This window comes from Saccopteryx bilineata, chromosome 11, assembly GCF_036850765.1.
Source record: "Saccopteryx bilineata isolate mSacBil1 chromosome 11, mSacBil1_pri_phased_curated, whole genome shotgun sequence".
NCBI classification, from domain to species: domain Eukaryota; kingdom Metazoa; phylum Chordata; class Mammalia; order Chiroptera; family Emballonuridae; genus Saccopteryx; species Saccopteryx bilineata.
The window spans coordinates 23152423-23178065 of NC_089500.1; the positions used below are offsets into that span (position 1 = coordinate 23152423).

The window sequence follows — 25643 nt, forward strand, 5'->3', positions numbered from 1 at the left end:
TTTTTAAAAACTAAAAAAACAAAATGGCAATTGTAAATCCAACCATGTTAATAATTACATTAAATGTAGGTGGCCAAAACACTACAATCAAAAGGAAGAGACTATCAGGATGTATAAACAAAATCCAACTGTAGACACTCCACAACAGACATATCTTAAATTCAAAGATATATTGGTTGAAAGAAAAGTCATGGAAAAAGATACACTATGCAAAGAGCTGCTACAGGAGAGCTGAAATGTCTATATCAACATCAGACAATACTGATATAAAGAGGAACACTTCATAATGATATACAAGGGTTAGTAAATAGATCAGGGAAATATAAAAATTATACATGTATACAAACATTGAGATATATGCACTTAGTAGGCTCAGAATACATGAAACAAAAACAGAAAAGACAGGTAATTTAACACTAATAGATTTCAATTCCTCATTTGACGTGCAAACAACTAAACAAATAATCAGCAATAATATAGAAGACTTGAACATTATCAACCAATTCAACCCATACAAATTATATATAGAACACTCCATTCCTTGGATGGTTACTGGCATATGCAACTGGACACAGGCTAACCCCAATTAAGATGTGGACTACAAAAAGGGGGGAAAATAATCAACTTGGTTTGAATTATATGATGCTCACAGGAACACAGGTCTTAAAGAAGGAAATACAGAAATACAGATTCAGACATCTCTATACAATATAGAGATGGTAGCTGAATATAACAGTTTATCCTGGAAGAAAGCACAGAATGAACAGAAAAGACTAACAGACTTTAAAGTAAAACAAATAATAATAATAATAATAATAATAATAAAAAGAAAAAAAAACCCAAATGCTTTATTGTATAAACTGGTTAATAAGAAGTTATCTTGGAGTCTGATCAGTGGTGGCAGAGATAGAGTTCTGACCTGGGATGCTGAGGTTCCAGGTTCGAAATCCCAAGGTTGCCAGCTTGAACGCAGCTTACAGCTTGAATGATCATAGACATGATGCCATTTAAATGGTTTTTCTCCTTTCCTGTCTCTCTCTTGCTTAAAAAAAAGAAAAAAAAGCCTGACCAGGTGGTGGCGCAGTGGATAAAGTGTCAGGCTGGGATGCAGAGAATCCGGGTTCGCGACCCCAAGGTCGCCAGCTTGAGCACGGGCCCATCTGGTTTGAGGAAAAGCCCACCAGCTTGAACCCAAGGTCGCTGGCTCCAGCAAGGGGTTACTCGGTCTGCTGAAGGCCTGCGGTCAAGGCTCATATGAGAAAGCAATCAATGAACAACTAAGGTGTCACAATGTGCAAGGAAAAACTAATGACTGATGCTTCTCATCTCTCTCCGTTCCTGTCTGTCTGTCCCTGTCTATCCCTCTCTCTGACTCTCTCTCTGTCTCTGTAAAAAAATAAATAAATAAAAATTTAAATTAAAAAAATTTTAAAAAAAGAAAAAAATTATCTTGGAGGAAAAAAGATATAAAGATATCCATAAATCCCACACAGAGAACAAAGTCTTCCTTCTTGCAATATATTGTCAGATGTTTAACAACTTCCTATAGACTCAGAGCTGTGAAAAGGACCATGATTAATGGGGGTCTTATCTAAGACCAACCATACAGGAAACCCTCCTGAGGGTTTTGACATAGCAATGTATAAAATCACTACGCATTCAACATAAGAAAGGCTAGATTTATATATCTCTCAATTTTATCCCTTTCAGTTTTACTCCTTCTGAGCAACAACTCTCACTAACCATCCTTTAACACCACTATACTGACTCAAAAATGAATGAATAAACTGAAACTATATTGTCCTTCCTAATGTGACAAATGCAAACTGAAGTCATTTGCTGTTACAAGTTTACTGTTGCTACAGGCACTTTCCGTTAAAACCACAAGCTGACACAAGCACAGCACACTAATTTAAACTGCTTCTAGGCAAGAATTTGCTGTACAGTCATGTAAAATGGGGCATTCTCAATGCTAGCATTATTTCATCTGTTTATTTTATATCATCACTCTAGAACTGTAAGAAATACAACCAGCTAATGCCTCAAACATGATCTATATGAACCAGTTAATGACACTGATTCTTCACATGTACAATCCATAGTCATAGATAATTCATGAATTCCAACTTTGCTCTGCTGCACAGAATACTCTGAACTAATAAAAAAAAAAAAAAAAAAGCAACTTTGATGAGGTAGGTTCAGTGTTTTACTGACAAAATAAGAATGCTTTTCCCACTAGAGTAGAGGCTATAACATTTCCCCATAACAAGAGTAAAGGGGCTACTATAGAATCAATACTCCATAACAAGAGATGTGAGAAAAATCAAAAGAAACAAGAAAGGTCATAAGTACTGAACTCAAAATCCAAGAAGGGATTCCAAAGTTTTGTTTGAGTTCACTTAAAGATGATTAGATTTAGATGAACGGTCTAGTTTGACAAAGACAACTAGCCTGCAAAGACAAAACTGATGTCACTCTCAACACTAACACAATGTACTAATAGCCCTAATACAATACAGCGGTGGCCATAAAATACAGTGACCCAACATCTTTTAAAAATGAAAATAAAAGTTCATAAAAACCAGTCCTAAAGCTAGAAGAGAATTTCAAGAGTTGCTATGGGCCCGCTGACAAATTGTTGATGTTCTCTACGCCTTGACTTCCTTGTTTGTAAAACTTCAGTCCTTGGTAGAATGAAATGAGTGACACATTGAAAGCACCTAGTGCATAACAAGCACAAAGTCAAATATCAAAAAAATATTTTTAACTCTTTATAAGCCACTTCCCTATAATCAAAGTCATTCTATATATTCAACACATATTTAGTAGGGTCAGCACTGGGAAATATATACTACCTTCCCAACAGAACTTAACAGTTTTTCAAGTTTTATTTTTAAAGTAATTTTTAGAAAGGGAGAGGAAAGGAGAGAAAAACATCGATTCATTGTTCCACTTATTCATTCATTGGTTGATTTTTCTGTGTGCCCTGACCGGGGATCAAACCCGAAAACTTGGAACATCAGGATGATGCTCTAACGGTAACCAACTGAGCTACCTGGACATGAGATCATCAATTAACCACACAGTTTAGACACCAAATCACAAGACCAGTCTTTTCTTTGGCTATCAATTTTGGCTCAATAAAACCTTACTTATGGAGAAGACAAGATGGCAAAGGAGTAGGCGGACATACCAACTTCCACCTCCCAAAAACCAAAGTGGATTACAAACTAATTTTAAGAACCATCATCTGGAAAAACCAACCTTGGACTAAACTAAGAGGACTCTTCAACCAAGGAACACTGAAGAAACCACACCGAGACTGGTAAAAAAAGCAAAAACGTGGAGAGGGCTGTACAGCTCCCCGGAGCAAACAACAGCCCGGAGAGACTCGCGTGGCGGGAAGTGAGTTTAGCAGAGAGGGAAGGGTCCTGAGTCCCAGGAACAAAGCCCCAGCCTACATAAGAGGTGTATGGACAGTATTTAGTTGGAAACAAGACAGGATACTGTTTGTGAGAAAGAGACTGATTTCTCAGACCCAGGATTCTTAAAGAGACCGCACAGAAAACCTCTCTCACAACCACTCACCCGGGGCTCCAGGGGATGGGGAGAAAGGAGAGGACCGGAGTAGCAGGAAGAGCGTGTAATCTAGGAGGCACAGGGAGAAACATTTAGAGGACAGCCACCCTAACCCCTGGGATGAGTCACTCCCCAAATCTGAAGTGAATATTTCCCCTGGAAACAGCAATACCAGCAAAGGGAAGCAGGACACCAGCCAAACAAGCTCACTCACGGCACTAGGGCAGAGTCACTTAGAAGGAGGGAGCTTCCAGGACTACAGTAGTGAGTCTTAGGGTCTGAGCTGCAGCGCCCCCACCCACACGGCTGAGGGCTTGCCCACAGCCGGAGGGCAGCAGCGGTGGGACGTGGAAGAGCGGTTCTGTCAGCAAAGGCAGAAGCCAGCTGGCCACCATGGAGGCCCAGGTGTGAGCTCAGTCTTGCCCGGCTGGGGAGGAGGGGACGTGCAAAATGGGTCAAGCCCAGCTCCAGGCCTCCTGCAATCCAGCCTGCAGGGGAAGGGCAGGAGCCTTGGAAGGGGTGCAGACACCCCCCTTGAGCAAAGGTGCAGGAGCACAAGCCTTGCCCCGCTCACAGAACCGAGGGGGTGGCCAGACTTAGGAGCCGGCTCCTCCCACAGGACTGGTGCCAAAAGCCCAGAACAGGCAGAGTCCCGTGACTGAGAGTAGGCACGCAGTCCCCCCACTTGTGGAGCCAAGGCTTGCAGCTGGCCCACGAACAGCCTCCTCCTGCAGGGGCGGGGTGAAAGCCTGGAATCAGGATTGAGACCCGCAGCTGAGCAAAGGTGCTCACTTCTGTCCTCAGGGCCGAGCATAACATCACCTGCGGGGACAGGGCAAAGGCCAAGGCGACGCAGGCTTGTACACCTAAGCATGTGATCACAGCCACTCCCATGAAGGAGAGACGGAAACCACAACCACAGCCACAGCCCCAGTGGGCAGGCACCCGCAAGCCCATACCCGAACGCCCTAGGCAGCAACAGCAGAGGGGGTGGCGGGCCTGCAGACAGACCACACCTAGGGAACACAGAGGCCACACCCAGTGGACTCCAGTAGCCAAAACCTTCTTTTACACAGACAAAATGAGACGGCAGAGAATGCAACACAAATGAATTAAATCCCCAGAAAACGACCTGAATGAGTCAGATATAACCAAATTACCAGATGCAGTTTAAAATAATGATTGTTAGGATGCTCAAAGATATTAGAAGAATAGATGGCCATTACAAACACCTAAATAAAGAGATAGCAAATATACAAAAGGACATTGAAATAATAAAAAAGAATCAGTCAGAAAAGACAAATACGATATCAGAAATGAAGAACACAAGCCCTGGCCGGTTGGCTCAGCGGTAGAGCGTTGGCCTAGCGTGCGGAGGACCCGGGTTCGATTCCTGGCCAGGGCACACAGGAGAAGCGCCCATTTGCTTCTCCACCCCTCCGCCATGCCTTCCTCTCTGTCTCTCTCTTCCCCTCCCGCAACCAAGGCTCCATTGGAGCAAAGATGGCCCGGGCGCTGGGGATGGCTCTATGGCCTCTGCCCCAGGTGCTAGAGTGGCTCTGGTCGCAACATGGTGACGCCCAGGATGGGCAGAGCATCGCCCCCTGGTGGGCAGAGCGTCACCTCATGGTGGGCGGGCCGGGTGGATCCTGGTCGGGCGCATGCGGGAGTCTGTCTGACTGTCTCTCCCTGTTTCCAGCTTCAGAAAAATGAAAAAAAAAAAAAAAAAGATGCAAAAAAAAAAAAAAGAAAAGAAATGAAGAACACAATGGAAGGAATTAAAAGCAGGATAGATGAAGCTGAGAATCGAATCAGCGAGTTAAGAGGACAAGATAAATGAAGGCACAGAAGCAGAGCAGAAAAAAGAAAAGAGACTCAAAAAGTCTGAGGAAACTCTAAGAGAGCTCTGTGACAACATGAAGAGAAATAATATCTGCATCATAGGGGTTCCTGAAGAAGAAGAGAACACGGGATAGAGACTTTGTTCAAACATATCATAGCTGAAAACTTCATACAATTAAGGCAGGGAAACGTCTCACAAGTTCAAGAAGCACAGAGAACTCCATTAAAGAGAAATCTACACATTATAATTAAAATACCAAAGCTAAGTGATAAAAAATATTAAAGCTGCTAGAGAAAAAAAGACTATCACCTACAAAGGAGCCCCCATAAGGATGACTTCCAACTTCTCAACAGAAACACTTGAGGCCAGAAGGGAATGGCAAGAAATATTCAAAGTAATGCAGAACAAGAGCCTACAACCAAGACTACTTTAGCCAGCAAGGCTATTGTTTAAAATTGAAGGAGAAATAAAAGCTTTCCAGGCAAAAAAAAAACCTCAAGGAATTCACTACAACCAAACCAAGGCTGCAAGAAATGCTAAGGGGCCTGTTGTGAACAGATCAAAGGAGAAAAAGAATATAGCAAAATAGGAATACAGTTTTAAAGAATAAAATGGCAATAAACAACTACATATCAATAATAACCATAAATGTAAATGGATTAAATGATCCAATCAAAAGACATAGGGTAGCTGCAAGGATAAGAAAATAGGACCCATACATATGCTGTCTACAAGAGACACACCTTAAAACAAAAGATGCACATAGACTGAAGATAAAAGGATGGAAAGAAATATTTAATGCAACTGGAAATTTAAAAAAAAGCTGGGGTGGCAATACTTATATCAGACAAAATGGACTTTAAAACAAAAGCTATAGTAAGAGATAAAGAAGGTCACTACATAATGATAAAGGGAGCATCCAACAGGAAGATATAACTATTATAAATATCTACGCACCTAATATAGGAGCACCTAAATATATAAAGCAGACTTTGATGGATTTAAAGGGCGAGATCAACAGCAATACTATAAAAGTAGGGGATTTCAATACCCCATTAACATCACTAGATAGATCCTCAAGAGAGAAAATTAACAAAGAAACAGCAGACTTAAAGGACATACTAGATCAACTCGATTTAATAGATATCTTTAGAACCTTTCACCCTAAAGCAGCAGAATATACATTCTTTTCAAGTGCTCATGGTACATTCTCTAGGATAGACCACATGTTAGGGCACAAAAGCGGTCTCAACAAATTTAAGAAGATTGAAATCATATCGGGCACTTTCTCTGATCACAATGGCAAGAAACTAAAAATCAACCACAACAGAAAAACTGAAAAATATTCAAACACTTGGAAACTAAATAGCATGTTATTAAATAACAAATGGGTTAACAATGAGATCAAATAAGAAATTAAAATATTCCTAGAAACAAACGATAACGAGTATACATTAACTCAAAATTTATGGGACAAAGCAAAAACAGTCCTGAGAAGGAAATTCATAGCATTACAGGCATAACTCAAGAAGCTAGAAAAAGCTCAAATAAACAACTTGACTCTGCATCTAAAAGAACTAGAAAAAGAACAGCAAGTAAAGCCCAGAGCTAGTAGAAGGAAGGAAATAATAAAGATCAGAGCAGAAATAAATGACATAGAGGCTAAAGAAACAATACAGAGGATCAATAAAACCAGGAGCTGGTTCTTTGAAAAGGTAAACAAGATCGATGAACCTTTAACCAGACTCACAAAGAAAAAAAGAGAGAGGACTCAAATAAATAAGATTAGAAGTGAGAGTGGAGAAATAACAACAGACACAACAGAAATACAAAATATTGTAAGAAAATACTATGAAGAACTGTACACCAAAAAACTAGACAACCTAGATGAAATGGACAAATTCCTTGAAACGTATAATCTTCCAAAAATTAATCTAGAAGAATCAGAAAACCTAAACAGACCAATTACAACAAATGAGATTGAAACAGTTATCAAAAAACTCCCAAAAAAGAAAAGTCCTGGGCCTGATGGCTTCACAAGTGAATTCTACCAAATATTCAAAGAAGAACTAACTCCTATCCTTCTCAAGCTATTTAAAAAAATTCAAGAGGAAGGAACACTTCCAAGCTCCTTTTATGAGGCGAATATAATTCTGATTCTAAAACCAGGCAAAGACAACACAAAGAAAGAAAATTATAGGCCAATATCCCTGATGAATTTAGATGCTAAAATCCTCAACAAAATATTAGCAAATCGGATCCAACAATATATAAAAAAAATCATACACCATGATCAAGTGGGATTTATTCTATGGAGGCAAGGCTGGTACAATATCGCAAATCAATCAATGTGATTCATCACATAAACAAAAGGAAGGAGAAAACCCACATGATAATTTCAATAGATGCAGAAAAAGCATTTGATAAAATCCAGCACCCATTCATGATCAAAACTCTCAGCAAAGTTGGAATACAGGGAACATACCTCAACATGATAAAGGCCATCTATGACAAACCCACAGCCAACATCATACTCGATGGGCAAAAATTAAAAGCAATGCCCTTAAGATCAGGAACAAGGCAGGGGTGCTCCCTTTCAACACTCTTATTCAACATAGTTCTGGAAGTCCTAGCCACAGCAATCACACAAGAAAAAGAAATAAAAGGCATCCAAATTGAAAAGAAGAAGTAAAACTATCATTATTTGCAGATGGTATGATACTGTATATAGAAAACCCTAAAGTTTTAGTCAAAAAACTACTGGACCTGATAAATGAATTCAGCAAGGTAGCAGAATATAAAATTAATAATCAGAAATCAGAGGCATTTTAATACACTAACAATAAACTGTCAGAAAGAGAAATTAAGGAAGCAATCCCCTTCACCACTGCAACCAAAAAAATAAAGTACCAGGAATAAATATAACCAGGGAGATTAAAGACTTGTACTCGGAAAATTATAAAACATTGATAAAAGAAATCAGGGAAGATACAAACAAGTGGAAGCACATACTGTGCTCATGGTTAGGAAGAATAAACATCATTAAAATGTCTATATTACCCAAAGCAATTTATAAATTCAATGCAATACTGATTAAAATACCAATGACTCACTTCAAAGATATATAACATATTCCAAAAATTTATATGGAACCAAAAAAAAAAAAACACAAATAGCCTCAGCAATCTTGAAAAGGAAGAAAAAAGTGGGAGGTATCACACTTCCAGATATCAAGTTATACTACAAGGCCATTGTACTCAAAACAGCCTGGTACTGGCATAAGAATAGGCATATAAATCAATGGAACAGAACTGAGAACCCAGAAATAAACCCACACTTTTATGGACAACTGATATTTGACAAAGGAGGTAAAAGCATACATTGGAGTAAAGACAGCCTCTTCAACCAATGGTGTTGGGAAAATTGGACAGCTACCTGCAAAAAAATGAAACTAGACCATCAATTTACACCAATCACAAAAATAAACTCAAAATGGATAAAAGACTTATATGTAAGCCGTAAAACCATAGCATCTTTGAAGAAAACATAGGCAGTAAGCTCTCTGACATTTCTCGCAGCAATATATATTTGCCGATTTGTCTCCACAGGCAAGTGAAATAAAAGACAGGATAAACAAATGGGACTATATCAAACTAAAAAGCTTTTGCACAGCTAATGACAATAAGAACAGAATAAAAAGACAAACTACACAATAGAAGAATATATCTGACAATATGTCTGATAAGGGGTTAATAACCAAAATCTATAAAGAACTTGTAAAACTCAATACCAGGAAGACAAACAATCCAATCAAAAAATGGGCAAAAGGTCCTGGCCGGTTGGCTCAGTGGTTGAGCGTTGGCCTGGTGTGCAGGAGTCCCGGGTTCGATTCCTGGCCAGGGCACACAGGAGAGGCGCTCATCTGCTTCTCTACCCCCACCCCCTCTCCTTCCTCTCTGTCTCTCTCTTACCTCCCCACAGCCAAGGCTCCACTGGAGCAAAGTTTGCAGGGGCGTTGAGGATGGCTCTGTGGCTTCTGCCCCAGATGGGCAGAGCATCACCCCCTGGTGGGCATGCCAGGTGAATCCTGGTTGGGCTCATGCAGGAGTCTGTCTGACTGCCTCCCCGTTTCCAACTTCAGAAAAAAAAAAAAATGGGCAAAAGAAATGAATAGACACTTCTCCAAAGAGGACATACAGATGGCCAATAGGCATATGAAAAAATGCTCAACATCACTAATCATTAGAGAAATGCAAATTAAAACCACAATTAGATATCACCTCACACCAGCCAGAATGGCGTTCATCAACAAAACAACACAGAATAAGTGCTGGCGAGGATGTGGAGAAAAGGGAACCCTCCTGCACTGCTGGTGGGAATGCAGATTGGTGCAGCCACTGTGGAAAACAGTATGGAGATTCCTCAAAAAAATAAAATAAAATAAAAATCGAACTGCCTTTTGACCCAGCTATACCACTGTTAGGAATATACTCCAAGAACACCATAGCACTGTTTGAAAAGAGGAAATGCTCCCCTATGTTTATGGCAGAATTGCTCACAATAGCGAAGATCTGGAAACAGCTCAAGTGTCCGTTAGTAGATGAGTGGATTAAAAAGCTTTGGTACATATATACTATGCCGGAATACTACTCAGCCATAAGAAATGATGACATCGGATCATTTACAACAACATGGCTGGAACTTGTTAACATTATACTGAGCGAAATAAGTAAATCAGAAAAAACTAAGAACTATATGATTCCATACAAAGGTGGGACATAAAAATGAGACTCAGAGAGTGTGGGAGTTACGGGGGGGGGGGGAGGACAGGGAGGGAGTAGGGGAGGCGAGGGGCACAAAGAAAACCAATTAGAAGGTGACGGAAGACAATTGGACTTTGGGTGATAGGAATGCAGCATAAGCAAATGTCAAAATAACCTAGAGATGTTTTCTCTGAACATATGTACCCTGATTTATCAATGTCACCCCATTAAAATTAATTTTTAAAAAATGAAAAAAAGCCTTATACAAAGATAATCATCATTATCATCATCAAATAAATAGAAAACATACTACTGTGTTAAGTCTGGTGGAGAGAAAGTATGGTGGCACCATGAAAGGAGAAAAAGAGGAAAAGAAGAGGAATGTATGTAACAAAGCCTAGGAGATCTAGGAAGTCTTCCTGAGGAGTCAACAGAAACCTATTGTTTTAAATAAAGGAGGGAACATAGATTTAAGCTGTTATGTACTTCAAAACAACCACTCTGGCTGCACAGCGGAGACTGGATAAGAAAAAAAGACAAGAGTAAATGTCAGAAGAACAAGACAAAAATGACAGTAGCTCTGGATTAATGGTAATGGCAATGAAGAGATACTGATAAATATGAAAGATCATTGAGTAAATATGGGGCATGAGAAAGGATGGTGACAAGTAGGGCAGTGAAACTATTCTGTTCTATACTGTAATGATGGATAGGCATTAAAGATTTGTCAAAACCCACACAGTATCTGTTTTGCAAAACAAAAAGTGATCCCTCATGTAAACTTGGACCTTAATAATATAGTAATATTAGCTCATCAATTGTTAACAAATGTAAACTAATGCAAGGTGTTAATAATAAGGAAAACTGAGAAGAGATGTATAAAGAAACTTTCTGTACTTTCTGCTCAATTATTCTGCAAACCTGAAACTTCTCTAAAAATAAATTATAAAATTATAATACTTTAAGGCTGAGGAAACTTGTTAGCTTAGAACTCCTGGGGGCCAACTTTGCCCTTGTGAAAGGAAAGACTAGCTGAAAATGAAGCCCCCAAAGAAAAGCAGTAGAGAGCCAGCACACAAAGAAAGAAAAATAGTACCCAGCTATCAAATGAGTTCCTATATCCAACTAGGCCAGAGGCTAGTTGCACACTGGACTTAGTTAAATGAACCTATTAAATCTCATTTTTGCTTTTGTATAAATTGATGTGAAGTTCTTGTGTGTATGTGTTACAAGTCATCTTCTGCATAAACATTTTCATAGAAGAGGGTCATAACATACAGAAAAACCACTGCAATTAACAGCTCTACTCATAGACTTCATGGGAAAGGCAACATAAGAACAATCTTCATTACCTTGGCCTTTGCTTCTCAGCATTGGAAAACAAGTGCCTTCAAGTGGCACTACTGGTACTATTGGTAAATTTTAGAGACAGCATAAAAACCCAACCAGGAATTATCTAAGATCTCAAACTTTTCAAAAGTTTCAAAGACTATTTTAAAAAGCAAAAAGATATAGGCAATTTCAATCAAAAATAAAACCCACTAAAAGAATGTTTTGGCCTGACCTATGGTGGCAGAGTGGACAGGGACTCATCTGGAATGCCAAGGTGGCAGGTTCAGAGCCCTGGGCTTGCCTGGTCGAGGCACACAGAAGAAGCAACTAGTACAAACTGATGCATCCCGCTCCTCCACTCCCCCCCTCCTTCCTTCCTCTCTCTTTTTCTAGCTCTCTTTCTCCTCTCTCTAAAGTCAATAAATAAAATCTTTTTAAAAATATTTCAGTCACTACTGGTTTTTAAACAATATAACTTAAAAGATACACAGAAGTGGTCTACCAAACTGAAAACTACCTAAACAAGTCTATTTAGGTTTTCGGAACACTTTAATTATTTTTATTAATTATTGTTCATAGTTAACCTGAAATGTATAATCCTTATTTCTAAGAAAAGAATATGTAGGTCAATGGCCAAGACATAGTTAGATAAATTTAGAAGGATATATTTAGAACAGTTTTTGAATTTCCAACCTGCTTCTTAACCTAAGACTAGATCATGCTACCCAAGTAGCTTCCTCTAACCAAAATAAAAGTTTTGAACATCTGGATCTTTACAAAAATTAAATTAAATTATACATTTTAAAAGGTTAAGGCTTGCCTAACTGGTGGTGGCACAGTGGATAGAACATCAACCTGGGACACTGAAATCCCAGGTTCAAAACCCTGAGGTCACCTGGTTGAGCGCAGGCTCACCAGCTTGGGAAAGGGGTCGCCGGTTTGAGCAAGGGGTCACTGGCTCAGTTGAAGCCCACCAGTCAAGGCACGTATGAGAAGCAATCAATGAACAACTAAAATGCCACAACTATGAGTTAGTTGGTGCTTTTCATCTGTCTCCCTCTCGCTTAAAAAAAAAGGTAAGGTTTGAATAGACTCCTTTAAAACAATTTTTCCTTTAAACTAAATTTTCCAAATAAATTTGAAGTTTGACATTTAAAATTTAGTTTTTCCCACAAATATATATGTCTTTTGTATAAATTAAGGCATACCTACATATTACACTTAAGACAGTAACTGCGACTACTCCTCTAATAATTTCCCTAAAAACAAAACATCCATTGTTTTAATTCATTTTATAGAAACCACACCACCATTTCTTTGTTACCTTTATATTGGAAGAAAACTACAGATTTCCATGAACTTATTTTAAATTATGCCTGAGGCACACCAAATGGTTAATCAATAAAAGTAAAAACTATGCCACATAAAGAGGGAAGGAGTTATTAAGCAAGAGAGCTGCAGTTTAAATAGCTATCAACAGTCTAGTATTAAACACATTTCTAAAGTTATTGAATAGGCTTAGTTTCAAAATTCTTAGCTGGCTTACAATTTAAATATTCAACTATGCATGTTTATTACTGAATCAGAGTAAAAAATGATACACTCCTAACACTAAAAATCAAAGCAGTTGGGTTATTTTTAAACTGCTGTAAAAACACTTGCTTCTTGGCCCTGGCCAGGTGGCTCAGTGGTAGAGCGTCGGCCTGGCGTGCAGGAGTCCTGGGTTCAATTCCCAGCCAGGGCACACAGGAGAAGCGCCCATCTGCTTCTCCACTCCTTCCCCTCTTCTTCCTCTCTGTCTCTCTCTTCCCCTCCCACAGCCAAGGCTCCATTGGAGCAAAGTTGGCCCGGGCGCTGAGGATGGCTCCATGGCCTCTGCCTCAGGCGCTAGAATGGCTCTGGTTGCAACAGAGCAACACCCCAGATGGGCAGAGCATCGCCCCTGGTGGGCATGCCGGGTGGATCCCAGTCAGGTGCATGCAGGAGTCTGTCTGACTGCCTCCCCGTTTCCAACTTCAGAAAAAAAACAAACAAAAAAAAATAGTTCAAGCAAAAAATAAATTAGTAAAAAAAAAGCATTTAATAAACAGTTGACTACATACATGCACTCAAGATTTAAATATTATTTTCACGCCCTCAAGGAATATTTATAAAAATAGACCATGTAGCAGACCATAAAGCAAATATTATCAGCAAAAATCGAGTACAAACAAAACAACAAAACAAAACAAAAAACACTTGCTTCTTATATGGATGAAATTTTTAAAACAAAAGAAAGTCATGAAACTACCAAAAGGAATGTAGCTACCTTAGAAGTTTCTGCCTCCACATTAATTTGTGAAAATGTGTTCACTCATTCCCTTTCAGCCCCATTATATTACAATTTCTTTAGAAAACAGGGATTATGTTAATCATCTTTAGCTCACCCACAGTTCCTAATACATAGTATACTGCTCACAAAAAATAAGGGATATTTCAAAATGAACATGAGCTTAAAACATCGCCTAAATTTTGTGAGCAGTGTATTTAATAAATATTTATTGAATTGATGAACTGAATCTTTTTGTGTGTGTGTGTGACAGAGACAGAGAGAGAGAGACAGATAGGGACAGACAGGAAGGGAGAGAGATGAGAAGCATCAACTCTTTGTTGTGGCATCTTAGATGTTCATTAATTGCTTTCTCATATGTGCCTTGACTGGAGGGCTACAGCAGAGTGAGTGACCCCTTACTCAAACCAATGACGCCTTGCTCAAGCCAGTGACCTTGGGCTCAAGCCAGAGACCTTGGGCTTCACACCAGCAACCTCTGGGCTCAAGCCAGCAACCTTGGGGTCATGTCTATAATCTCACGCTCAAGCCAGCAACCCCGCACTTAAGCTGGTGAGCCCACTCTCAAGCCAGATGAGCCCGCACACAAGCCTCAGGGTTTCAAACTTGGGTCCTCTACTTCCCAGTCCAACACTCTACCCACTGCGGCACCACCTGGTTAGGCCTGAATCATTTTTAAAAATCACCAAGACTAGGCCCTGGCTGGTTGGCTCAGCGGTAGAGCGTCGGCCTGGCGTGCGGGGGACCCGGATTTGATTCCCGGCCGGGGCACATAAGAGAAGCGCCCATTTGCTTCTGGACCCCCACCCTCTCCTTCCTCTCTGTCTCTCTCTTCCCCTCCTGCAGCCAAGGCTCCATTGGAGCAGAGATGGCCCGGGCGCTGGGGATGGCTCCTTGGCCTCTGCCCCAGGCACTAGAGTGGCTCTGGTGGCGGCAGAGCATCGCCCCCTGGTGGGCGTGCGGGGTGGATCCAGGTCGGGCGCATGCGGGAGTCTGTCTGACTGTCTCTCCCCGTTTCCAGCTTCAGAAAAATACAAAAAAAAAAAAAAAAAAAAATCACCAAGATCATTCAGGAAATACCCTGATTGCTTAAAACTTCGTACTACTGACTTATATATAAAAACATATTCCAACCTGACCAGGTGGTGGTGCAGTGGATATATGATTGGCCTGGGACACTGAGAACCCAGGTTCAAAACCCTGAGGTTGCTAGCTTGAGCCTCCCCCCATCAAGGAACATATGAGAAAGCAATCAATGAATAACTAAGGCAACACAACTATGAGTTGATGCTTCTCATCTCTTTCCCTTCCGGTTTGTCTATGCCTGTCTGTCCTCCTCCTCTCTTTCACTTAAAAAAATGTGTGTGTGTATGTATTCCATTATAAATGTGATTTCTGATAGAGTAACTCTCCTATTATCTTTCCACATATAAACAAGACAAAACTGACACAACTGTTGCCTGGCCTGTGGTGGTGCAGTGGATGGTGTCAACCTGGAACACTGAGGTCACCAGTTTCAAACCCTGGACTTGCCTGGTCAAGGCACATACGCTAAGCAAGCAAAGAACAACTGAAGATAAGCAACTATCAGTTGATATGTCTCTCTGCTTCCCCCACCAATAAATAAAATCTTTAAAAAAACTGACACAACTGTTAATCGTCTGGTAAAGCTGTTTCCTTACATTTAGAATACTGTATTATAAAATGATTGTGTGTATTTACGCATAAAGATACAAAAACCAGACACTACAAAACTAGAGGTAGAGAGCAGTATCTTACTAAAAAACCAAAATGATACCTCTTGCCCCCATACGTTTAGGACTAGGAAGAGATTCCAGTGCATCTATATTGTAACGGTGATGTTCCCAAATCTTCTGAAATAGAAAAAATAATCTCTTTTCTAATTCTTATATATAAACACTAAACTGAATGACAAAAGTACTCTAATCTTAAGCACCAATATTGCAAAACAAATTTTGCTTTCAAAGGACGTCTTTCCATTACGGGTCAGGATTTGGGGTTAGTTTTTCCACTGAGAAGTAGTAGCATGGATAATGCAGACTGTGCAGGAACCAAAGATCAGGACTGAAGTAAAAACACTGGAGAATTGCAGTATAGAAAATGACCCTTTTCTCCACAGCAACTCTTCCCTTCCCTTCACTTAGCTCTCAATAGGAAGAGATTGAACAGGCTAGAAACTAGATACAGTATAAGACTCAAAAGTGGGAATGATAAAAGGCATTCAGAGTGAAGAATTATCAGTGATAAATTAATGCAGCTAGGGGCAATAAGCATCAACAGCTGCTAACACCACAGAGAACTAAACCTTATGTCCTTCTGATACAAATAGTCAACATCATCTATAAAGCGTTTTTGCACTAAAAAGGAAAAAAAAAAGAGAGAATATACCTCATAGAAAGCAAATATGATCAAGCCTCTAAACCTAATACCAATTAACAAGAAACCCAGGGGACAGAATACATGTTTAAGACCAGCGCAGGAATGTAATTGGCAAATTCAAACTGGGCAAACTCCTGTTTCTTTAATAAATAATCTGCCAGGCCCTGGCCGGTTGGCTCAGTGGTAGAGCGTCGGCCTGGCGTGCAGAGGTCCCAGGTTCGATACCCGGCCAGGAGAAGCGTCCATCTGCTTCTCCACCCCTCCCCCTCTCCTTCCTCTCTGTCTCTCTCTTCCCCTCCTGCAGCCGAGGCTCCATTGGAGCAAAGATGGCCCGGGCGCTGGGGATGGCTCCTTGGCCACTGCCCCAGGCGCTAGAGTGGCTCTGGTCGCAATAGAGCGACGCCCCGGAGGGGCAGAGCATCACCCCCTGGTGGGCAGAGCTTCGCTCCCTGGTGGGCGTGCCGGGTGGATCCCGGTTGGGCGCATGCGGGAGTCTAACTGTCTCTCCCTGTTTCCAGCTTTAGAAAAATACAAATAAATAAATAAATAAATAAATAATCTGCCAGAAATAAGAAACGGAGGGGACACTATGCAGAGATCTTATTTGCCTCTTGATCTGAATAAGTGTAAAAACACATTTTATGAGATAACAGAAATCGGAACACTGAATATTATACAACTCTAAGAAATTATTGCTACCTATTTCTCCGTGTGATAATAATTACTTGGTTTTTTATCCTTTAAGAGTAGAGTTGACTAAGAAACTGGAGTGCTAAAAGGTTGGTGTACAGAAAGGAAGCACTAAAAATTAATACAGTTCAATGATTTGGCCTACCCAGAATTGAAACACACCGCATTTCCCCATGTATAAAACGCTCCCATGTATAAGACACACCTTAACTTTGGGGCCCGAAATTTGAAAAAAAAAAAAGTATTACATAAAGTTACTGAACTCAAGTTTTATTCATCATAAAGTTCATGCAACTCCTCATCAACTGTCAAAACTCCCATCCTCAGACCTTTGATAACATTATACTGAGTGAAATAAGTAAATGAGAAAAAATTAAGAACTATATGATTCCATACATAGGTGGGACATAAAAATGAGACTCAGAGACATGGACAAGAGTGTGGGGGTTACGGGGTGGGAAGGAGAGGGAGGGGGTTGGGGGAGGGGAGGGGCACAAAGAAACCCAGTTAGAAGGTGAAGGAAGACAATTGGACTTTGGGTGATGGGAATGCAGCATAAGCAAATGCCAAAATAACCTAGAGATGTTTTCTCTGAACATATGTACCCTGATTTATCAATGTCACCCCATAAAAATTAATTTTTAAAAAATAAATTAAAAAAAAAACCTCCCATCCTCATCTGTGTCTGATGACAAATCACTGTCTTCAACAATGAGTGCAAAAACAAGAGCAAAAAAGCGGGAAATGCAAGTAAAAAAAAATCTATAACCACTGTATAAGACGCACCCAGTTTTTAGACCTCAGATTTTTTCAGGAAAGGGTACATCTTGTACATGGGAAAATACGGTAAAGTCTGAGATTGCAACCATGAGAAGAGTGCAGCTTTGCCTGCTTGCCAGCCAACCTTTTCTCCACTGATATAAGCTCTATAAATAGGCCAGGAGTGATAATGGCTGCTCAAATCACTTCATGCAGCAGATACTACCGCTACTGACATGTATCTGGCCCAGTACCAGGACTGTGTATAAACCAGCATCAAGTAAAAAACAACAACAACAACAGCAAAACTCCAAAACAAGGAAGTTACCAAATGCAAAGAATGCACTATGGCTAATGAGAGACCCTCTAATTGCTCAAAAGTACCAACAGGGTAAATAAAAAATAATTTAAAACACAGGTTATGGATTTCCTCCAGGATTTCTATTCTGGCCATTTTCTAACTCCCTCAAACGAAAGTACACATAAAGATGGGTCACCAAATGCTGGGACCTGAGATACCCAAGATAAATGTTGCCAAAAATCTGACCACTATATGTGCCCTCTGGTTCAGAGCAAATTATTTAGTTGATTATAGTGAAGAAAAATAATGGGAAACCCTTGATGATAAAATGCTGATTTAAGAATAAACTATACTTCCATATGCTGGGTTAAAACTAAGGCAGACAAGATACTGCTTAAAATCTTAACCACATGAGGTTTTTTGTTCTTAAAACAGAAAACAGTCCTGTTTTCCTAAAGTTTTAGTCCACACCCAACTTCCCTCTCCCCAACAATACCTTTCTCTAATTATAAGGCACCTAACAAAATGCTGACTCTGGGCATCATAAAAGTTTGCTGCTGTTGTTTTTAACCAGACAACTCAATAAAAAAATAACTTCCACTGATCCCTTTGGTATCTTGTTTCCCTAATGCTAACCATGCTAATGAAAACTTTAATTTCTAGATAACCTAAACTCAATTCTAGTTAATCTAGATTCATGGGAATGGCTGTATAAGTCTTTTGTTTTGGGAGTTTTTTTTGTATAAGTTTTAATAAGTTTAATTTTATTCCTCTTTGAACAACAATCAGAACTAATTTACTAATACACAAACTTGAGTTTCAGACAGAGGAAAAAATATTTTGTAAATGAACTGGCAGGACAAAAAGGACATTCAAGACTCCATTCACCTGCTTTTAAGCTTCAAGGTCCACTTAAGAGTTATCTTCCAACACCTTGTTTTAAATGATTTTATAAAGGAAAAGACTAACTTCATAATACAGTTGTTTTGCTATACAGCCAACTTTTCTTCTCCACATTTTTGAGCAGGAAGGAAAAGTCATCTGGTTCACTACATTTAAGTTCCCTAGCAGAAATGATTTCTTTTATCTTTGTACCCATCCCCACCTGGCACCTAAGTGCTTAGTAAATGGGTATTTTACTTAACCAGGTATAAATCCCCCACATACAAACAAAAATAAAGTTCTGTGGAGAGAGTTCTATTTTTGATTAATCTCACTTACCTAGAAAATACTCATTCAGGTAAGTGTTAAAATTAAATAAAGTCAAATGAATAACAGGATTTATACCATCAGTCCATTGGCTATTCAGTGATAGAATCTTGAATAAAAATATGAAAGAGAGCCCTGGCTGGTTGGCTCAGCGGTAGAGCGTCGGCCTGGCGTGCAGAAGTCCTGGGTTTGATTCCCGGCCAGGGCACACAGGAGAAGCGCCCATCTGCTTCTCCACCCCCACCCCCTCCTTCCTCTCTGTCTCTCTCTTCCCCTCCCGCAGCCAAGGCTCCATTGGAGCAAAGATGGCCCGGGCGCTGGGGATGGCTCCTTGGCCTCTGCCCCAGGCGCTAGAGTGTCTCTGGTCGCCGCAGAGCGACGCCCCGGAGGGGCAGAGCATCGCCCCCTGGTGGGCAGAGCGGTCGCCCCTGGTGGGCGTGCCGGGTGGATCCCGGTCGGGCGCATGCGGGAGTCTGTCTGACTGTCTCTCCCCGTTTCCAGCTTCAGAAAAATACAAAAAAAAAAAAAAAAAGAAAAAAAAATATGAAAGAGAATAAAAACTAAACTTAAAACAAACACTGTAGCCTGACATGGGGTGGCACCATGGATAAAGTGTCGACCTGGAACACTGAGGTCACTGGTTCAAAACTCACTTGCCTGATCAAGGCACATATGGGCGTTGATGCTTCCTGCTTCTCCCCACTTCTTTCTCTCTCTCTCTCTCTCTCTCCCCCTCTCTCCTATCTAAAATAAATAATAACTTAAAAATAAAAAACCACTGTAAATCAAAGCCACAAATCCTAAATAAGACAAACATAAAATCTGAGTGACAGTTTAAGTGTTTTTATGTAACATTTACTATTATCAGCTGCTACTAATATGTTATGATAAATATGTATAATATATACAACACACACTTCCTCCCTAGCAGTTCAGGAATAGAAAAGAGAATAAAACAAGCAAGATACTTTTTAGTTTTCACCCTGCTTGCTCCTTTCTTTTACAAGGACCCGTAGGCTGAGTGTGAAAACTGACTGAACATCAATCCCACTTCTGCTGAGAAAAGCTCCCACACAGCAGCAGCAAACACTACTTTCCTCAAGTTCAATCATCAGTCCTTAAAGAGTGAAGTAGGTACAATTAAAGATTAAGGCTAATGATTCAGAAAAGTTCCATGACAACAAATTTAAATTTGACAACTTCAAAAATAGCTATCAAAGAATCCACCCATATAAAAAAAAAAGTAAAACCAATAAAATTTCTACTCACTGAAATGAAGGCTAAAGAAAAATCTTTCAAAAGGAATGGTTATCTCATCTTTTATATTCCACCTGGGCCTGCTCCCTCATCCCCATATCATCCCCCCCCCCAAAGAGAAACTCATTAGCAGACTAAGGTACTGTCGTCCTTCACAACCTGGCCCTACCTTCTTCTACCAGACTGAACCATTCAAGATCACTGATACTTATAACTTTGCTTAGGATGTCCCTAGCCTGGAATGCCCACCTAGAAATCTACCTCCAACCTCAGGTTTAAACATGTAAGTTCCTATAGCATCAGGCCCTTGTCAATCTTATTCAGCACTATTGCAGCACTGCAGGAACACAGAAAGCAATCAATAAATTAGTGATGTGAGATGTTTTGTCATCTGTGTTTTCTTAATAGCTCATCCCCCTTTCTAAAGTCTCATAGCTTTCTACCCAATTATTAATATGTCTATTTCATTTTCACTATATAATTACATCTACCCAAAAAACTTTGCTTGGCTCCAAATTCTTTTCTAAAATAATAGAAAATACTAAAATCAGTGTGAATCAAAAGAAGCATGTATCACATTTTTCATCTTTTACAGGTTTTCTCAAGTACTGTCAATTCAGTAAACATGTCCCTAGTTATGTGCAGAAAAATTAGAAAGTTCTAAAGTAATTTACCAAAGTTACAAAAATAAGATCTGGGCCTCTAGCATATAATAATTCCAAATGTCAAAGAGAAAAAACAAAACTATCCTATGTGTCCATATATCAAGTCTATTCAAGTACACATCAGAATAAAACCATAAGATGGACAATCCCAGCACAATGACCCCTTGCATATTGAGGGACTGCACAAGTTCCCAGAAGTTACTAGTCATAAAGTAAGGAGATGTAAGGTATCAATGTCACTTACGAAAATAGAAACCTTTGAATGACATATATTGAGTGCTTATTTTATTTTTTGCTCCATAAGACGCACCTTTTCCCCCAAAAAAAGTGGAGGGGAAAATGCCTGTGCGTTTTATGGAACAAAAAATACGGTATTTTATTAAATATTTGAACACACCATTTGGTTCAGAATATTTCTTTCTTATATTCCTCCTTAAAAACCTATTTGTGTGTCTTATGGTCAAGTGCATCTTATGGAGCAAAAAATACGGTAATTCTAACAGAACTGCATTAAATTAGAACTTACAGCTTAATTTATCTTGGATAAATCATGAAAACTACAAAACAAAGTATTATGACATTTTCATAAATTCATTTAAGAGTAATATAAACTGAATTAATGAGTAATGTAACAGCTACACTGTGAACTTAATATGAAGCTAATTAACAATGGGAACTTTCCAGTTCCAAAATCCGGTCCCTCCCATTTTTCACAAAAAGATGTAAAAAAAAAATTTTTTCCACAGAGAAATCATTTCTCCCTGCCTTTTATATTGTATACACCTATTGTGAAGTTAAAATTATAATATTAACATTATGATGTGTATTGTAGTGCAAAAGAATGATACTGACAAATTATAAGGATAAATACTAAATACGTTATATTTGTCAATAAAATTAAAACTCATAAACTTTGGTGCCAAAAAAAAAACATGAAAAAGATGCAGTTTGAAGTTTTAAGTGATTCTTAAATTATAGTGGTACTGAAAAGTAATCTGAAGGAATCCAGAAATCCCTAAAAATATTTTTATTTCTCATTTCATGGAACTGCAAGAAATTTCACTTAGGTTCTTTTTAAAGTAGAATACAGATTATCACAGTAAATTTCATCTAGTTTATTTACTGAGCATAAAGTACTCACTAGGCATTGTACTGACCAAGTTACTCTGCCAAAATTTTACCTTTCCTACTAAAAAACGGTTAGCATTGTGACTCCTCAAGACATAGCGTAATAACTATGAATTGTAGACCTCTACAAATGCTTGTAAAACCAAAAGGCAATGCTCTTTTACTGGAGGAATCAAGGTTGCCAGGATCAGCAAAACTTCATTAGAAAGTTAATAGCTTCCATCTTAAATATCCCAGGAGAAAGGAGTGATTCAAACTGTTAGCAAGTGCCCAGTGACCTGCACAATAACAGCCTAAGCAAAACTGCCACATGTATTTGGAATTAAGAGGTCCAACCTTAACAAAACATCACCAGTGGGATTTTCATCCTACTGGGTGGGAGGATTTAGAAAGCAAAAGCTCAAGCAAGAAATCAAAAGCACATCCAAGGATAAACTGTTCAAGCGATTCAAGCTGGGAGAACAAGTACAGATGTTCACTCCTTCATCTGTGTGCATCCATTCTCTGACAGTGCAGAGGACGACTTAAAAGACAATTAAAACAAACAACTAGATAAATAAACAGATGGCAGAATGAATGACTTGCAGTGGGTTTTGTTGGGGGCTGCTGCTCCAACAATAATACACTGAGGTCGGTGTGATGAGAAGTCAAGTATAAAACACGACATGCTACTGGAAGGGAGAAGAGAACTCTCAGGGAAAAGTCAGAGACGACGATGATCTTTTACTTGGGGCTCGTCACGTTTTCTAAATCAAGTTGCCAAACTCGCCAGAAGAGATCAGTTTTGGAGATTGACGCAACCCTCCCGTGGACCAGAGGCGTCAGCCGACCGAGAATAAAAAACGGCCCCGAGGCAGACGGCACGAAGCCGGGGAAGACTCCGCTCCCTCCCCCTCGGCCCCGCAGCCGCGGCGCCGGGGCGGCTGCCGGCTCCCGGGAGCAGGGGCAGGGGTGGGCGCCGGCCCCGGCCCCGGCCGGCGGAGCTCGCAGAGGTGACAGAGCCGCCGCAGCCGCCTCCCCCGCCCGCCGGGGCGCCGGAAAGTTGCGCGGAGGCAACTCCCGGGCCACAAAGCCGCTGCGCCGCGCGGCCCACGAGCGGTGACCGCGCCAGCCTTCTCTCGGCCCCGGGGAAAGGGACCTGCCTCGCCCTAACCTCAGCGGCCCGAGGACGGGGAGGAGGGACTCGGCCGAGCCGGGGGGACGAGAGGGTCACCAACCGGCGGGCGAGCGAGCGAGCAACCCACGCCGCTAGTTAACCTCCGCCGGGTCGCGCCTCCCGCCAAGTCCGGGAGCGCACGCCCGGCGTCCGCCAGCGAGCCCGTCACAGCCCGGCGCCCGGACGCCGCAGAGCCCTCAGCCGCGGCCCGCAGCTCTCCGCCTCAGCCCGGTCTTCCCCGGGAACGCGGCCCGGGTCCTGCAGCTCGACCCGCAGCCGGCCCTGCGCCCCTCGCCGCCTCACCTGTGCTCCGCGGCGGCTCCGCACCTCCTCGTCCCCTCCGCGCGCCCCGTCGGGGCACGCACCGACCCACGGGCCGGAGCTGTCCCCGCTGCGGTGACTCGGAACGCGACGGTCACCGCCGCCTGCTCCTCCTCAGCACCAGCCCCGGCGGCGAGCAGAGTCGCGGTCAGAGCCCCGCCGGGGCCAAAGAGAATCACGCCACCTCCGCAGGCTCCAACACCAAGTCTCTGCACTCATCCGCGCCGCCCGGAGAAAATGTCACCAAAGGCCGTTCCGTTCGGCGCCTCACTTCCGCCCGGAACCACAGAGCACGCGTCTGTTGGCTAGAGCGGCCGCTGCGGCGGGAACCTCTAGGGACCAGGACGGGAGGCCGAAGGAAAGCCAGACAGCGCCATCTGGCGTAGCGGGAGGGAACCCGCGCTCCTCCCGCAGCAGAGAGCCGGACGCGCAGATACCGGCTTCCCGAGATTCTTTCCCGCGCTCCCTCCATCTGACCTGACAACTCCGTTCCAGAAATATCTTTCTCGAAGGTTCGAAAGCCTATCAATGAAAGCCAAGAACAATACCCTAAGAAAAGGATGGCGCTCCCTTTTCTGTGAGCTGCTCCGTACTCACCCCTCCTGACGTTTTCCTGAATGAAGCTCGTGGTGTCTGAATCCTTGAATCACCCCCAAAGGGAGTCTTCACCTTTGTCTCCCCACTTTTTCGCGGATGCCCACCACTCGGCTCGGGGAGATTGGATTGTACTCTTCTCACGCAGTGCCGTTAACATCTCATTCAAGTTTCTGGACGGGAACCTTGCTAGCCTAGCAGATTGAGCGCCACCTGCTGGCGATACAGGGTCCGCCAGGGAGACCCCGTTCTGCCCCCAGGCGCGTAGCAGACGCCCCAAATTGTATCTCTGCAGAGTCAGTCTGATTTGCCGTTCTCCCTGGGGAGGGTGACGCACCCGCGCACGAGTTTTCGAGGCCCTTCCTGGAGGTCTGACCTGGGACCCGGAGGGAAGGTGAAGCTGGCACAGGCCACGTGGCAGGTAGAAGGAGGTGCGGAGGACAAACCACACTACTCAAGATCTGGCCAAGAGGCTGCGCTCCCTAAAAGCAGGGTTTTAAGAAATAAATAATAAGGGCTTGAGAAGAAAATGTAAAATGTGTTTACATATTCAGGAGCCATACTGGGATCTGGTGTGACAGTCCCTGAGAGGAGATTCTGAAAACCACAGCGCTGGCCCCGCGTTCCCGTTACCATCAGTCTCCCCTTTAGATCAGGCCCATGGGCTCCTCCCTGGTCTCTCATATATGCTGACTGCCTGGGAGCCTGGGACTTCCCATCGCTAACTAAATGAATAAGTTGGTAAAATAATTTTATAATAGCTAATTTTCACCGAATGCCTGCAGTATGCCAGGCTCTGTACTATGCATTTAAGTGGATTCATTCACTTAACCCTCACAATAACCCTATGAATTTGGTGGTATTACTAGCCCGTGGTGACAAAGGTGGAAACCAAGGCACAGAGTGGTACAGAGACCTGCCCAAGGTCACACAATCAGTAAGTGGCAAGACTGGACTCTCACAGACAGCCCAACTCCAGGGTCTGTTTTCTCAACCACTACCATCAATGCCTCCTTGAAATGAACTGAATGAGACATACTGTGTGCTAGATAAACATTTTGTCTATGTAGGTTATTTCACTCGTTCATTCATTCATTCATTCATTCATATTTCCCTGGTACCTTAGTCCTCAAGGAATTTGAGAGCTTATGGGGTGGTGACAAGAACCCAGGCTCTTTCAGGAAAAACAGAAAAGAAAATAGTAACTACTAAGATCACAGCTCTCAGTCTTGGAATGAATAAATGAATGTGGACTAATACATTCCGTTTTAAAACAACTCCTTGACAGTCTCATTTGGTCCATGCTATAGAGGACGG

At 41.5% G+C, this 25643-nt stretch overlaps 1 protein-coding gene across 4 annotated transcripts in view; it reads right to left on the reverse strand.

The window, feature by feature from the left end:
• ARK2N (arkadia (RNF111) N-terminal like PKA signaling regulator 2N) overlaps window positions 1–24587 on the reverse strand; it is a 273891-nt gene extending 249304 nt beyond the window's left edge. For 2 of the 4 annotated variants that reach the window (XR_010727536.1, XM_066247392.1), the window contains exon 1: window positions 23715–24014. The gene's annotated coding sequence lies outside the window, so the exon portion shown is untranslated. Of the gene's footprint in view, window positions 1–23714; window positions 24015–24329 lie in introns of those variants that run through there. The other 2 variants (XM_066247393.1, XM_066247394.1) reach the window with 2 other exon arrangements.
• Window positions 24588–25643: the final 1056 nt, after the last annotated feature.